The sequence below is a fragment of the Nasonia vitripennis genome, chromosome 5, assembly GCF_009193385.2.
Source record: "Nasonia vitripennis strain AsymCx chromosome 5, Nvit_psr_1.1, whole genome shotgun sequence".
Classification (NCBI taxonomy): domain Eukaryota; kingdom Metazoa; phylum Arthropoda; class Insecta; order Hymenoptera; family Pteromalidae; genus Nasonia; species Nasonia vitripennis.
This window is the reverse complement of record NC_045761.1, coordinates 25194385-25199743: the sequence shown is the minus strand read 5'-3', so window position 1 is coordinate 25199743 and position 5359 is coordinate 25194385. Positions and strand designations below refer to the sequence as shown.

At 37.7% G+C, this 5359-nt stretch overlaps 1 long non-coding RNA gene across 1 annotated transcript; it reads left to right on the top strand.

The window, feature by feature from the left end:
* Positions 1 to 844: 844 nt before the first annotated feature.
* LOC116417556 lies at positions 845 to 4728 on the top strand. The gene is made up of 2 exons (XR_004227805.1): positions 845 to 4004; positions 4141 to 4728. It is a non-coding gene; the product is annotated as an uncharacterized LOC116417556 (long non-coding RNA).
* The last annotated feature ends 631 nt before the right edge of the window (positions 4729 to 5359 follow it).

Sequence of the window (5359 nt, the reverse complement as noted above, 5' to 3'; positions counted from 1 at the left end):
CGGGATATTAAACAAAATTACGAGCACGGCCGTTCTGCTCGCTGTTGCGTTTAATTAAAGCTGTTAAGTCACACGGAGCAATTTCTTTTATTTGGGTCATACTAATACGACGGTTCGACGTACTATTAATTAATTAATATTCCTCGCGACTTTAGTCAGAACCAAGAACAATCTTTCGACAAAGGTACGTGTACAACACTCGTTTCCGAGAACTTCTCAGACTCTTCGGATCTTCGCTGAACATCGACGCACTGCTCTTGCCATTGTGTGTCCCACAGTATATAGGTGTATAAGAAAAATGCCGCGCGCAGATGCAGAAGAGTAGCAGCAGCGGACGCGGACGAGCGGACGTGCAGCGCACCGCAAAGGATACGCCCATCGCGTTACACATATGTTACACGAGGCCTCGCGAGAGACAGACAGCCCAGAGAACCCCAATTTTTCATCCACGACTCGACTGTGCTACTATACTGCTTGGACACGAAAGACGCGCGATCTTGTGGGAACCGCGCCGCGACCGGGCCTCCCGTGCATCCACGGAGTATATCTGCTATGCGCATTATAGATTCTCTTTCACCGGTACGTCGTACACTTGCTTGCATGTCGGCTTGCCAGCATACAGGGGCCGAACTGAATTTAGGAGAAGTATTGCGATATAATCGTTGTTTTTGGATAATCGATGATTTAAAGGTCGTCGTTTAATTGGAAGTATGGCCGTATCTATTTTCTAAGTGTGTAATCTTTTTTTTCATGTATCTTCTCTAACGTGTCATAATATACCTACAAAAATTAATTATACATACTTTTATTAAAAAAAAAATGACACGTGTACAAAAAAGTCATTCTCAAACTCCGAGATTATCACTTTAATCATTGGCGTCAGTTTCGTGCATTCGAGACATCATCGCATAATCTCTTCTTTGAAGCAGCCAACTTTCACTCATTATTACGCAATCCAGTATTGTACGTATACTTTGTTGACCTATACATTCTATTTACGAAAACGATTCCCTAATCGTACACGCGCAATATAATTGGCCATTCGAGTAGGTCAAGCCAATCAAACGTTAATGATTTTCGTAAAACACGAACCAAGGTAATCGAGTCCTCGAATTTTTCGCTAGCGGCTACAAAATCTTCGGCTCTCGGTCTTATAAATTCACCGGCTCGTCAAGCAACGGATTCAGTCAGTCCTTTATTTCAAAATGAAGAAGTTTTTCGCCGTTTGTTTCGTGCTGTGCGCACTGATATCGCACGAATCGTTAAAAAATCAGTGCGAAGCTGCAATTTTTCAACCTAATTTCAACTACGCGAATCATCGACGTGTGCCTCCGTCAACTTCAGCGACTTTTGTTACAATTCAAAAAAGTGTCGAGCTAGACAGCAATGTCCTACCATCGATACTAATTGAAATTATTAATCGAAGAATCGGCACTGGTGCAACATTCACGGCTGATCGTGCACCTCTACCACCTGCAGCTGTAGCTGCTGGCTTCGGTTTTGGTGCTTCCTCATTTGGTGTTGTAGCAGATCCTGCTCCACGGTGTTTGCCTAATGAAGATTTTGTTTTGAACGAATGCCGGGAACAATCCTAAATGGCTATAAGTTTTATAAAATGTTTACTCGTTAAAGAAATTTTTCATTCAGGATGTGCAACGACACGATTATGCATTTTTGCACGCCAATAAACCCTCATCGGTAGACTTCTTAGTATGCATTATTCCAAGGATAACAAGTATTTCTTTTTTTACTTATTTCTCACTTACAACAACTATAAAGCCTTAGATTTTTACTCTAACGGATTAGATAGTTCTCCAATCAGTCGCTCGCTTCGTACTCACCTTCCACAATCACATTCTTCTTTTCTTACATTTCCAATATGAGGAGTTTCTTGGCAACGATTTTTTTAACATGTGTTATTTTTCAATTGCTTGGAAAAAACCAGTATCAAGCTGCAGCAGTAAATAAATGTGTAATAAGTGAAAAATCACCTTCCGTGGAGATTGCAAGAATTAATAAGGAAGCCAAAGAGCATTTGAAAAAAGATTTTAAAGTGCCACCCTTGCCGAGGCCTGTATCCACGATATACGAGAGTAAGCGATGTAAGCATGGTGAGGAATTCGTTGCAGGAGAATGTCGTCAATCATCATAGAAAACAAATTTTCATTGTAAGAAGCGATTATTTTTATGTCACGTGAAACGTAAGCTACTTTTTACTCAACTATAACGGCATTTCTCTTCTCCGCCTACTGCATTGTCATGTAGCTGATTTGATTTATCTTTAACCAAAGTTTAAAACGTGGCCAAATTTCATATAAAACGAACAGATGAGCTACTATTGAATTTCTACATGCAAACTAAAACCAGTTTTGCCTTTTACTTTTGTATCGACGAATACAAGCGCTATGAAAATTTCCGTCCTCAGTTTTACAAATTATTAAGCAATTGAGTCAGTCTCTCACGTCCTACCCATCAGACACAGTCAAGTTTTGGCTTCGACCGACTTAATATGAAGAAGTTTTGTGCAATGTTATTCTTAATATGCGTAGTTTTGAATTTAACTAGAGATACTCTCTGTCAAGAAGCAGTGTTGAATAATACAAGTACAAATAGTGCAAATAAAAACCTGAAATTTAAAGAAGATTCGAGATTAAAATTTTTCTTTCCTACGTTGAGATCAGGAATTGTATTTTACTCTGATCCTCGATGTGAACATGGTTTTGAATTTCTGTTCGGAGATTGCCGCCCAATATCAGAGGAATTAGAAGAATCAAAGGAATAACAAATTTGAAGAAAAATATTATTCTAAATTCTATACTAATTTTAACCAGCTTCAAAAACGGTTCGGTACTAAATTAACAACAGTTATAAATGATCCCGCTGAAGTCAGTCGTTTATACATTATAGCGCGATCTTACAAGCCACGTCGATGAACCATCATAAGACTTTTACAGATAAATACAAACCAGTTTCCAAGTTTTTTATACTATACCAGTCAACTATTCAGCTTTACGAATTATTTTCGGCATATCAGTTAATATCTCGCTTCCTGTTCAACTGTCACAATCTCGACTTATAATTTCCAGTATGAAAGAGTGTGTAATTATTTTCTTAATACTCGCTATTTTGACCGGGGAAAATCAGTGTCAAACTGCAAGATTAAAGACAAGTGAAGAAAGTGAAGATGATCAACAATATTTGCCTGCTGTAGTGCTGGCCAAATAAACTACGCAAAATAAACAAGATTCAGAAGAAGATTTTCAATTGCCGGAATTACCAGAGCTAACGAAGTTCGAATTTGTTCCTGTATCCATAATTGTAGCAAGAAGGTGTGAAACCAAAATTGCTGGAGAATGTCGCGATGCAGAAGAATAAGAATATTAAAATACTTTACGATTAACTTCAAGATAAATACTGCATTTTTAACAAGGCGCTTTGCTTTTATTTAGTTTAACGGCACTCAAAACCGGTTGTACATCCGAAAATACTTTCTATTTACAGAACCATAATAAGGAAAATGGTATATCCTGACACATTGACTTATTTATTTATCGGCAAAAGAAACTAGTTTTAAATTATCAAAGAGCCTTGGCCATAGCTTTGATTCTCGTACTAACTATACATTCTGTAGCATCCTCGTGCTTTTCTCTATTTTTCTCGAGAAACGCTCGAGACTACACGTTCTTGTTAAAATGAATAAGTTTCCTTTAAAAATGTTGATTTCATTGATACTGTGGCAAAATAGTGTAAACATAAACTTTAGTGAAGCCAAAGTGATTGGTATCCACAACAACTGAAGATTATTCTGAACAAAATATTTTGAACACCATAGGAACATCCACCACACAAGAGTCAGCATATGGAGCGTCATTCATAAGAAACAATATCACGGTGGTAGATCCGTTATAGCTATAAATTCAGCCAAGCGCTGTGCCCCTGGAGAAGTTTACGCATCCGGCAGTTGTCGAATCAACTTAGAATAATTGCTAAAAATATCGATCGAGGTAACACTGATAAATTTTTAACTAATGATTCAACTCCATAAAATTAATTATCAACTCGCATAAAAATTAAAACAAATTTTACATTTCAAATCTTCCACGTAGTACACAAATCATTGTAATTTTCTTCACATACCAGTGACCCCGAGAGTCCGTCGTCGAAGCTGAGAAGACCGAAGGAAGAAAAGAGAAGAGAAGCTAGGAGCGAGTAATATAAGAAAATCTGCGTTTCATTGTTTGTCTTCCGACAATGCGAAAGTTCAGGATCGCTTCTCGGCGTACACGCGATGACCTCGAGGAACTTGTGGCCACGACCCCGCCGCGACTGCGTTTAGGGAGAACGACCTAACGGGAGCCACCGGAGCTTTATGCCACTTATGCTACTTATTATGTCGCGCGAGTGCTGCTCATTTTCCTGGGAGCCGATGAAGAATCGAGTGGCATTAGAGACTAGTTGCAGCTTATCACGCAAGAAAGAGGAAGACGCGAGCTAGCTGTGCGCCAAATTGAGATTGATGTTAGATTTTCGTTCTCTTTCAACCAAGGTTCTTTTCGTCATGTATAAGCGTTGTTGTTTTGAGAAACTTAGAAGTTATACAATTAGTATTTACATTTCAAGTGTGAGTTCAAAATTCCATTAACTTGGCCTTCTCCGCGAAGCTGAATGTAGTCAGAATTACATGAAAACAAGTATGCTAATAAAAAATTGAAAATGCTGAAAAGGTAATTGCTTATAGCGCGTTCATTGTAAATGTATATTAAATAAATGATAATTATATCATTTTTTAACCATATGTACCTCTTAATATTTATACAAATTTTATATCCAAACGTCCAAAATACCACATTGAATTAGATTGAACTTCGCAACATAATTCAATTCTATTCATTATATAGAAGAAGTGTTAACCGAATGCATCCTCATTTTCACTGACTTCAAAATTTTACATGCAGAATATGATCGCTACCGCACAAACCACACAAAGTATCCGTCAAATGAAAGTAACACGATTTGACGAAAATCGCGTGCTTCATTGTGTATGTTCCAGCGAATTTTGTACTTCGCTCTCTTCAGCTTTCTTCGTCTCGTAAAAAGCCTAAAAAACTATCCTCTAAAGTTCAAAAGTATGTATCTGAGTTTGCGAATTTAGCTTTTTAAACCTGCACATCATTAAACGTTAAATTTATTGGTTTTAATTTGTGATTAATCTCTATAAATTCATGATAATGGACTTTCATAAAAATTTTGTTTCACCAAGTAAAAGGAGCGAAAGCATTTCAAATCCACGGAAGGTTACGAAGGGTGCAAAAATAACCCACAAAAAGAAGCAAAAAATCTACGAAAATGAAGGACTAGG